The sequence below is a fragment of the Pinus tabuliformis genome, chromosome 9 (genome assembly GCF_031772625.1).
Source record: "Pinus tabuliformis cultivar Carrire ecotype Pingquan chromosome 9, CPIR1, whole genome shotgun sequence".
Taxonomy (NCBI): Eukaryota; Viridiplantae; Streptophyta; class Pinopsida; order Pinales; family Pinaceae; genus Pinus; species Pinus tabuliformis.
In genome coordinates, this window is record NC_142307.1 from 180,728,886 (window position 1) to 180,741,023 (window position 12,138).

A 12,138-nucleotide genomic window follows, 5' to 3' on the forward strand; every position below is an offset into this window, starting at 1 on the left:
TAACAAAATGTATCTCAAGAATTTATGTAGTAATTGTTAGAATTTGTCTTTCTTATGGTGTTTTCTACTTCATAGTTTAACCAAGTATTTCTTGGTTCTCATCTTCAAATTTTCAGTCCTTCCTAATTGAGTCCGGCTTCCATTTAATGGATCATTTTGAGGTCTACAGTTTTAGCTTCCATGTTTACCTCAGCAGTGTCATCTTTCTCCATTTAGGTTTTTCTCATAAGTCTTTCTGTGTGTTTACTGAAGTGTTATTATTGATATTATCTAATATTTACTTTCTTGATGTGTCAATTATTGTGAGTTGTAAATATTCATGTAAGAGTTCTGATTGTTATAGTTATCTTTAGTTAACTCTAAGCCTTTTCCATTGTTATAAAAAAAAGTCTTTTTTATCTATTTCACAATGTGAATAATACAAGATACTCCTATTTTCTAAAGTCGCTATTATTTATAACATGGTTAAGTAAGGTAAGGCATGAGATAACCATATTATGGTTCATTTGAAGATCAACACTTTACATACATTGATACAACTCCGAAATTCAACAACGACATTATTTCAAATTATAATTTGAAAAATATAAATTGATACATCAGCAATTCTTCGTCCACCCGATTAGACGATTTGAGTGCCCCTTCCCCTCACTTTGTAACTAACTACTTGATAACATTTAAATTCAACCTACAATGCCAAAAATCATTTCCTATGGGCTTTCTTTTTTATTCCCTATAAAAAAATTCAATTATATATATTTTAATTTGTGTAATATATAATATAATTTTAAATTTTATAATATATATATATATATATATATATATATATATATATATATATATTTGTTAAAAAATAATAATATTTTTATTGTATTTTTATTATATTTAAATATATAAATAATATATTAATTTATTTAATTTATTTTTTATTATTTCATAATATTTAAAAAAAAAGAGAATTGAATTTTTAAATGAATATTTATGTGGTATTTGTTAGATTTTCTACAATAAATTTCAAAAATGGTAGATAAGATACATCATTTAATTTTTTAAATGCCTATGTTATAGAATAAATAAATTATATATATATATATATATATATATATATATATATATATATATATATATATATATATATATATATAATTTAAATTATTTAACTAGCAATTGTATTAGATGCAAAAGAAATGCCTTAAGTCAGTATCATATGGAAGAGGAACGTAGATGAAGCCAGATGTGATATCTTATGTGATTAAAGGTGCACAAAAGTTTATTCTAAAATAACTATCAACAGTATGCCTAGCCATGAAAATATCCATTCAAGAAGTATATATATGTGTTTTTAATTATGCGAAATAAGAATTTAGTTTTTTCGAAATGATCAATTGTGTTTTAGGTTTTAGAAGTAATCGCATTTTTTTTGTACATTTCAACCTAGAAATGTGTGTGTGTGCACACAAACCCTCATGCAATAAGAATTTAGATCGATATGCTATATTAGGCTTTAGAAGTTAACAATACTTTTATTTACATTTCAACCTAAATTTGGTTTAATTTTATTGAATTTTTAAGTTCAGAGAAAATTGGCTTCAATTTTATAGCATATTTATACACAAAGACAAGTGTGTTCAGTGCAACATATGTGATAGTTGGCTTTTTAACTAGTAATCTCCAACTTGTTGATTGGAGAATCATTTTGAGGTTGGAGGAGATAATCACAACCCAAGAAAAAGCACAAAATGCTACACTGTGGACTACTACCAAGAAGAGAGTGTTTCAAAATTAGCTCAACACACAGGCTAGCCAACATTACATCTTGTTGAACTCATTTTGCAAAAATATAGAAGATATGTCGACTCTATTCAAGATATTAATACAACATTCAAGCCTTCGACTGCATACTTGTTTGAACCAGTATACTTCATTGTATTAGAGGATGTATGGATACCATCTTAGGCTTAGCCCCGCATCGGAAGGTTAATACAAATCAAATGACAACACACTATTGAAATTGTTTCTAAAGGGATTAACAAGTGTTCACCATAATAAGATATGTACCAACATTCAAATGGAAGAGGCAACAAAAAGATGGTTGGTGAGTCAACAAATGTTACAAAGAAATGTCAACATATTAAGGTAAGCGAGAGTCCAAGGCATCTTGCATAAATAAAAGTCTATCCCTTTAGATATCATTAATAGTTTATTATTTAATATTTTCCTTAAATAATGAAAATCACATTCATAAATAGCATCCAAAAGAACTATTCTCATTACCAATTGAAATCCAAATTCACTATGCAACTGTAAGGACACTAAATGCTTAATAAATAGTTTCACTAAGAAAATTAAAACCAATATTAATCCTTTGAAAAAAATGGTTTCAATAAATGTTATATGATTCACAATCACTTTTTCAAATAACAAAACCATGTTTCAAATAAGTATGGCAGCCAAGTATGGCAAGAGGAGCCATTAAGTTTGTAATTACATTACACTTTCATGTTAGTTTTGTATCCTTTCATTCCAAATGACAAAGACACAGAAGTGTGGAGGACCAATATCACAAGAGGCTCTGAATAATGTCACATTTGAACATTAATTTTAAATAAAATTAAACCCCAAAGTGTGTGAATTCAATATTCAATATCTAAAGTATACAATAGAAACCAAACATTGCTTGTTTTCCTCTACAAACACATCAAAAATGCATACACTGGCTAAAATATTTTCCTTTGTGTTGATGGTGCTAGATACTACCAACATATAGGGGGTCTCGCTAACGTGTAGTTCCAATTAGATCTCACACCGTTTGGAGTAGGAGCCCCATCTAGATCATCGACCCGACCTCCATAACACAAAAGTTCGTCTTGGTTTCAATGGATAACAAAAGACATTATATACTAAATCATTGAATAAGCAAGTAAGTTGACATTGTGAAGCACCAATTACAGGATGTAAAAGGAAACCTTCACGAGGGGGCATAACAAGTGAGTCTCTAAGAGGAAAGTAATAGTATTATCTGTTAGTATCCTATAATTATAGTAGTCATAAAACAAGTTTTGTCTTTTGAATTATTTTGGCAATTGTACATAGGTATTGCTATGATCTTGTAGAGATTAAGTTATTGGTCTTAGTATAGAATAGAAGTTTCACTATTGAATGTAATTATGTCAAAAAGTGTGAAGGATCATGAAGATAATCACTAATATCCTTAGAGGTCGAGTTAATTGAGTCTAGGTTCATGTTTCACCAAAAAATCAAGAGTAAGGTCATGGTGTCATGTCTTTTCATCATTGGCATAGATTTGTAGGGTCACTTGACTCAGTTAGAATGTCAAATCAAAAATTGTCATGACATCACATTGGTACAATAGTTAGGAGGATAGCGTTGCGCTTCAGACAGATGTTGCATTTTATGATTGAAGTTTAAATTTTGTCATCATCGTCCTTGAAATTCAAATTTAGCCACCTTGGGAGTTCAAATTCTTGGTTAACTTCCATATACATCATAAACCATTCATTTTTCCATCAAGAGGGTGTTGAGCATCACTTATGGTTCACTGTGCAAAGGAGGCAAGGGAGCCCCTGTGCTCACAGACATGTGCTGCATTTTTCTAAGTTAGTGTTTAAATCACTTATCTAGGAAATTTGTCATATTTTTAGTGAGTGGAGGTTTGAAAATAAGTATCAATAATGTTAACATCATCGGCAGGTTCTACATATTGTTCAGAGACCTTAGTGTTGGTCAAGACCATGAAGAACAAGTCACACTGCTCTTTCTCACTCACATTGTGCTTTTGTTGTAAGTGAAAATTTGGGGTTGGGAGCTTGGTGTGATGAAAGAAAGTTTATAAGGAGGAATTTGACGATTTCCAGGCCATTTCACATGTGAAAAAGTCATCAAGAAACTCAAGGAGTGATTGGAGCAACATCAACCATCAATGCGCTACACAATTGTGTTGCGATTTTGCTGCAAGAAGAGATTTTTAAGTTTGAAGGTTTTTTTACAGCCTAGAAGTTTCCTCATGGGTTTAAAAAGTTGTATGGAACATTCCATGCCATCCAAATAACGTTATGATGTCATATGATGGCCGAAAGATAGTAAAATCTTGGAGCGATGTGCTTATGCATTGCGCTTTCACATAGTCACCATATTTTCACCATATCTCTTAAACCTTGTATCTACTTTCCATGAAATTTTTACAGTAGATTAATGGGGGTGAGATTAATAAGCTCACTTAATTTGGGGTCAAAATGCTTCACAGTTCTCAAGAAATTAGCCACCGTCATCTACAGACTGTTTTAGATATTTTCGATACCAGTGACTTGGGTTTGGCTCAAAATTTGTGTGGAGAAGGGTTATAATGAAATTGACATGTTGTCAAAAAATCAGCTCAACATGGCTTACCATTTAGGAGATATTAAAAAAATATAGTTGTTGCACTTTTACGTTGTGCTTTTGGACAGTCAATTGTTTGATCATTAGATTCGACTCCAAAGCTTCTGTTGACAGTTCTGGACCTGCCAACATTCAAGGCAATCTCTCCAATAAGAAGTCCCAACTAGTACTCAGACCGTTTAGAGTAGGAGTCCCAGCAGTGGGTGGTAATGTAGTGCCTTGACCGCAGTAACGCGCAAAGATAAGTATGTTGAATTTGGTCAGAAGCAAGTGTGTGACCTTGCAGCGAGTCAAGTGAGATGAATGGGTGTTCTAACACATAGAGGGGAAAAGGAAGTGTGCCCCTTAGAAGCCTCTAATAGTACGCAACCTAAAAGGAACACACGAGCAGAATGACATCACAAGTTGGAAATCAAAATAGTCCACAAACCAAAGTGACAGGTTAATCCAGCAACACACATTTAACAAGATTCATACAATTACATACAAAGTAGTTCATAAGAAAATGTGTAAGTTAAACATCAGATATTGCTAAAGCAACTAGAATAGTCCAACTACAATAACAACATATGCATGAAAACTTGTTGGCTCAGTTTTTATTATTATAAGTGAAAGTTTTGTCCATATAGAAACCATTGATAGCCACTAGCCCCAATAGTGGAACATTATAGTCAAGAACACCTCCTCCTCCAAAGAAGTATACTTGATCTACATTGTGGAGAATCCAGGGCTCGTCACAATACTCCCAAGCCATTTCTAAGCCTAAGCCTAGCTAAAAAATTGGCTCCAAAAAGCTCATTCTATGAGTTATGAGGTTTTATTTATAACAAAGGGTGGGGTGACCCTTGACATTCCCCTTTGACTCTTTGACTACCCTCATGACTCTTCAACTTCTTTACAAATAACTCATTACATTACATATTGATTGTTCACATTCCACTAATGACACTTGGAATTTCATTTACAACATTTTTACAAATAATATATGTACCCATGTGAGACAAAATAGGCTAGAGATAGCCTAACAAGACAAAACACTATGACTCAGAAGTTTGGGGACAGACCAACTCGGCAACATCCACTTTATGTCTCTTGTTTATGTATTGATACCAAGCTTGGTACTATGCTATGGTGTCCCCACACTGCTTGATAGTGTCTTTCTGATAATAAACTCTTGCCTCCATATCTTGTGGGTATATGGTCTTGGAACCCTTTTCCAACTCATCCTGAAGCATGTGCAACATGGTCTTTGTTATCACTCAGATTTTCCTTAGAAGCTATTTAAAGAAGGAAAGGATCCAAGGTAACTACAAACCAACTTTTAGACTCGGGTGCTAGCCCACCTAAGTCCAAAGAGGGCACTCTCTTTATGATTTAGCTATGTTTGAAAGGATTTTAGGCTAGTATTAATGTTTAGTGAGGTTGTTTTGTTTGAGAGTGGTGGAGTTTTAAAACAAATGGGCAAACTAGGCTTTTAGGCCATTGGGCTATGGAGTCAATCAAGGATGATTCACTGGATTAAGTCAAATTGCTGAGGTATGAGTTCAACAGGTAGGATAGCAGAATAAAAACAAACTTTGGGGTTTGAATGGGTGATAGTTCTGCTCAAAACTAGAGGGCAATCAAGAATCCTCAAGTTAGGATTAGAAAGAGGAAAGGAAGATAGGTCAACTAGCAGAGGGCAATTAAGAATCCTATACCAGGGACTTATTAGAGAAAAACTACAGGGATAGAGGAGCAGTTAAGAATTCCTTTATCGAGATAGTTTAGAAGAAAACATAGAAATGGTAGACTGTTGATAGCAGAGAGCAATAAAGCTAATTCTGATATACTTTGACTATTTTACCATTTAGATTTAAGATGCATGAAACATTGAAACATATAGAAAGCACATAAAATCACAAGGATAGAATACTTATTTGTAATTATACTGCACGGGAATCTCATGAAATGTCCTCAACTTTCATTCCTTTTCCAGAAAAAATCCAAATTTGAGTACAAAAGCTTTCTCAACTTGATAGCATAGATTTACAGAGATGTTATAGAATCCACCCACAATACTTCGAATGGAGAAGTATTTATACAAAAATTACATCAAAAATATCTCATAATCACATGAGATTTATTATAGGGAATACAAAATATCTTTTACAAAAAGATAGAGACAGATGGAAAACTGATTGCTGCTGTCCCTTTATTTATGAATGAGCTGGAGGTTGAAACTCGGATTTTCCTCTTGCTGTTGCTTTAGTAATTGTGTGTTGGATCTTTGCTTACTTTTCCCTACTGATACTCTTTACCTGTTCCTGATACTCTTTACCTGTTTACCAGACTTTACCTCAGTAAATATTTTCTATTTACCTCAGAGTTACCATAGTAAATTATAGGATATCAGTCATATTGGTCCACCATTCTTCCTTTGGTATCTTCATCCTGATCAATTTCCTGTATATTTCATCAGCTTCAGTGTACTTAGCAAAATTGGGCTGGACGGTAAACAGGTGTTTCACTTCATGCTCAATGTAGAAAGATTTTCCAAACCATCATACAACACTTTTCCTATAGGTAGTGCTTTCACTGTGGAAGAGCTGGCTTGATTTCTGGCTTGTTTGTGTAGTTTCTCAATGCATTCGTCATGAGTCATCAGCTTGTCATTTATGACCAGTGGGCTTGGAAGTCCTTTATCCCTTAGAATGTCATATTTTATCATAAAATCATCTATGTCCTCTTGAATACTTTGACATCGTTTTTCCAAGTTAAGAATTAAGTTCTTTTTAATAAGAACTTTCTTAATTTCAAGGATAGTAGCAGTTCGATCCTCGATATCCCATTATTCCAGCTGGTGCTTACTTTTGCTATTCAAGAAGTTGATCAATTGGGTTGCCTCTTCAGGTTTCTCTCCCAATTCTTCCCTGGTCTTCTGTATAGCCTCTGTAGCTAGTTTAACTAACTCAGTTTGTTCAAAAATGATCTGGATAGAAGACCAAATATCATTTATGGAATCAATGATATTGGTCCATAAAATCTCTCTAATATCTCTGAAAGGCTTTTCCAATGTTAACTCCTTCTCTAATGTTTTGATTCTTTCAATCATCCTTCTATTTTTTCTCTCTTCTTCAGTGTAATTAATCTGTGATAGCTCATAATTGTTTTCCAAGCTGGTAACCATTTCTTTTAGTTTCTTTATTTCAGTTGCTTGGATTTTCATTTCCTCCATGGATTTTATTAGGTCCTCTGTTTTCTTTGTTGAAGTTACTGCTGCTTCTGATGTACTTGATGTTGTTGTTACTGGCTGAGCTATTGCTAGGGGAATGTTGGGTGCCAAAGATGTTGCAATAGTAGATGGCACTGCTATCGAAATTATGGGTATTACAGTCTGAGGAATGGTGGTCGGCTTACCCTGTTTGGAATGCAAAGCTTTTTCTAGTTCTTTCCCTGTTTCTTTCAACTACTTATTCAACTTAAGGACCAGGTCCATAAGTTCTTCCTCGTTTTGTTTCTCATTTACTTCTGCAGTTTGTGGATGTAGGAGGGGAGGGAGTTTGAGTTGTTTCCTAAGTGCAACAATATCATCATTCTTTTTGTTTATCAATCTTTCAGCTGCTTTAACATCTTTGGGATCATGTCCCAACTCAATCACCAGGTCTTCTAATGAATTTATCCTAGTGTCCTTAGCTTGAGAAGAGGCTTTTCCCAACTATAATTGTGTTGTAGTATTATTCAAAGAATTATGCAATTGATGTGCAGTGATGACTTTACTGGTCAATGTGGAATAGACCATCTCACCCATTTGCTTATGGAGCTCAATTTGATCAATTGGGTGGATGTCTCTGGCAATAACTTCAAAATTTGTTTTTAAATAATCAGCCATGGACTTTGGCTGTTGTATTGTTGGCTTCTAAAAGCTCATCTGCATCTTTCCCTCTTTGATGTCAAAGGCTGACATCAACCTTGTCTGATTTGTAGGAGCCATTTTCAGATATTGGGCATAGGTTTGTGCTTTGAGCTTCTCATTCCTAGCTTTAATCTCTTTGTACTTTTCTTTCAAATCCTGGCTCTGCTCTGAAGTTGTCCTTAGTGATGACACTTCTACACTTTGTTGTCTGATTAGTGCTTGTGTTTGGGAGGTAGATGGTGTCTCCCCTACTAGTGTTGTCTACACTATGTCACTTCTTGTCTCTTCATATTCCTGCTCGGACAGAGGATTCAATCTCTGCCTCTTTACATATACCTAGTCCAATGGCACTGTAGAGGGGCTAGCCTCATTCCGACTTCTTTTTTGAATTCGCTCCTCATTAAGAGGGGTCTGCAATACTGGAGGGTTGCCCATGTTTGTATCAGTCTGGGTCAACTCCTCAGAAATGCTCTGTGACCCTGAATCTTTTCCTGTCCTGAAGTCTCTGGTTGTCCTGATGTTTGTGCACTATGCTCTTGTGTTGGTCTCTGTGAAGATTCTCCAGGCACTTGTACAAAGGAATCTAGATCAAGTCTTCTTTCCAAATCTTTCAAAACATTTTCTACTTCAACTTGTATACTATCTTGTTCTATAAGTGTTCCCTCCACCCATTCATTTTGATTTGCATACTGTTCTATCTCTGGAATTCTATGATGGATGTAGAGGGATAGCTTATGCTTTTTCCTTCTGTCAGAGATGAAGCTATGAGGATCATATGGCCAGATGAAACTCTTTTTCAATCTCAATCTCTCAAGGATTTCCTCTACCTCTTTCCCTGCTCTTCTATTGTTGCAAATAAATGGGCCTAGGTGATCCTTTATCCTTAGCTGAGCTTTCTTCTTAGTCTTCATAAGGTGGATTTCATCATAATTTATCATTTTCCTATAGTACTCCAGGGCAAATAATCACATGGGGAGGTATTTGGTCATTTTAAAGGGAGGCAACACACACCCATAAATTCTGATCTCGGTATGGTTCTGGTACAAGTACCAATCCCCAACCTTGTATTACTTGGATAACTGAAGAAGTCTCTTGATATCATCACTGATTCTGGGAGGGGGACTTCCTATCAACATGGTAGTTACCAGATGCACAAATTGATCAATAAAATATGTATAGGGATGGGGAGAAGAAGGTGAATAGTGAAAATTGGAAGTCCAGAAGATGACTGACCTAGGGTTCCCTCTAGTGTCAAGCTTTTGTACAGAGAAATGGAATTTATCAGTTTGGTAGTAGAGGAAAAGATGATACAGGACTGAAGAATATTTAAATACTCTCTCGTTCTCTAATCTCATGAATTGGTCATGCATCTTATCAACAATGAATGCAGCATAGTCAAATTTGGCTGCAGGAGGTTGGCCAGGGGTGAAAATAGACATGTAGGCAAAGGTCATTTCATCTACATACTCATTAGTGGTAAAACCCAGAATGCAAGCAAACATGGTGACAATATCCCTGCCCAGACCAGTAAAGGCACAAGACATGTAAGGAGGGGGTCTTTTGATCTGTATTTTTCTTTAATGAAAGTCTGACTGACTTGGTTAATTTTGGAACTGGACAGCCTTGAAGATTTTTCAAGTAAATCAACAATGGAAAGGGGAGTGAGGTCCTAGCCAGGCTGTAATTGCAACATTTCATTTATAGACTCAGTTGTAATGGTGAAAAGGACTTTTTGGTTAGGGGACATTACAGCTCTCATATTGGGGTCGTAGTTTGCATGGCATTGGTGGACAATATCTGGGAAAATATGGACAGTGGGGAATTGATATTTAGGTAGGTTTGACTCCCAAAGACCTATTTTATTAGCATTGTTCAGATAATTGTCCTGATACTTGCAGTGTAGCTTCAAGGGGGTTTCATCAAAAGTAAGGTCCTTGATTTGAAAATCTCTATCGGCCAAGTGAAGGTGATCCCAAATCCCTGGGGAGTAGTGATTGGCGTGACATTTAGGGCGACAGGAGCTTCCATCCTTGGTTCTTCTGTATTCAAGGAAGAAAGTTGGGGTTTTCAAGGATTTTAGATAAAAAAGGTGTTTGGGGAAGCCTTGGGGTTGAGAAACAGCTTAATTGTAATGGATTACTTGAGTTTAGAGTAATTTGGTGGAGGTTTCAATACGAAAATAGGGTTTCTGAGAAGGAAATGCGGTAAATACCTGGTTATGGTTGACTGAACAGACAAATGGTTGTGGTGAATGTTTTGCTAGGTGTGCACAGTAGTCTGTAGTGGCCTAGAGTTCAACAACTGATGGTGGTTGGCGATTGGGAGTAAGTTGTTGGTGTAGACGTACTCTGTGCGTGCATGGAAGGCAGAAGTTTCTTTTCTCAGTAAAAAGGGAAAACAATGAATACTTTTGTTTTTATGCACAAAGTCAATGACTTTTGGTGGGTGAACGGGAAAACGACAGTTGGCGTCAACTAACCGATGGGACACTTTGTCGTTTAGTGGAGGCAGTAAGAGGGATCAATCGCACCGCTTTTGGGAGGTTTGTGGTTTTGGCAGAGGGTCGCACGATGCCACAAATTGGATGACACATAGCATTGGTGAAAAGTCAAAACAGCTTGCATCAGATGGTTAATGCTCGACCAAAAGGCCCGCGCGATATGAGCGAGAGTCGATGGATGAGGGAAGGCAGATCGTGCAGTAGTTGATAGCGAAAAGTGTTAGGGAGTTAATGGAGGAGTCTGATCAACATATTTAAAATGACTTTAATTATATCGGGGATGATTGTATTGGCAGAGAGGCTATTAATTAATCCAGGTGACTAATTAATCCCTTTTTAACACGTCGGGGGTTTTGGCTCTTAATTAATCGTGGTTCGATTAATTAATCCAACTTAATTAACTTTATTATGGTTTATTTTCCAAACCATCGGGATGGGATATTTATTTATTTTGGGATTTTATTAATAATACAGGAAAGGGTAATTTGTTTCGAGAGATAAAAAAATAATAAGAATTAAGAGTTAATATGACCATGGAAAAGAAAATGCGCTAAGTAAATGTTTATGAAAATACATTCATCATCCAACATTATGACTTAGGCTAAAATGTGTTTGGGGGGGGGGGGTTTATAAAGAACCATTTATTTTTCGTAAGTAAAAGAGTGATTTTACCCTGGGAAAAGGATTTGAAGGGAATGAATGAATTATGAAGGGAGTGAATTTTGATGAAGGGGCTTTAGCACTTAGACCTTACAAGTTATTGGGCTAAGGGTCCGGTCCCTCCAGAAGTTAGAGAAATTCTCTGAGCCACTTTAACTTTCAGGTTGTTGGTGCCTTTAGTACTTATGGGAAATTAGTAAAATTTAGGGAAAAATGAGTGAGGAGGTTAATCAGTTTGACTTTTGTCTATGATGTAAATGTCTTCATTGTCATCCATATCTTTAAGTGCTTTTGATGATGAAAGTATATGACTTGATATCTGGATAATCATTCATCATACATAATTCTGCAACCATTCATCTACTTACCCTACCTACTTATCCTACCATTTTTCTTCTTTTTATTAGGGTGCACTTAAACTGGCAAACCCTTATCAAAACCTTTTCTTTTCTTTTACAATGGTATTCTCTAAGTCTAACCTTATTACATCCAAGGGCTCAGATTAAACTGTTGAGCATCCTTTTATTCACTCTACCTATCTACTTATCTGCCAAGATTAAACAGTTTGGTCAGATTTTATTTCTCTATCTCTAAGCATGAAATTCAAAACATGGAATAACCAAGATTAAACTATTTGGTTACCATGGATTGTGGCATAAGTAACAAGTTGCACACAATCATTTAT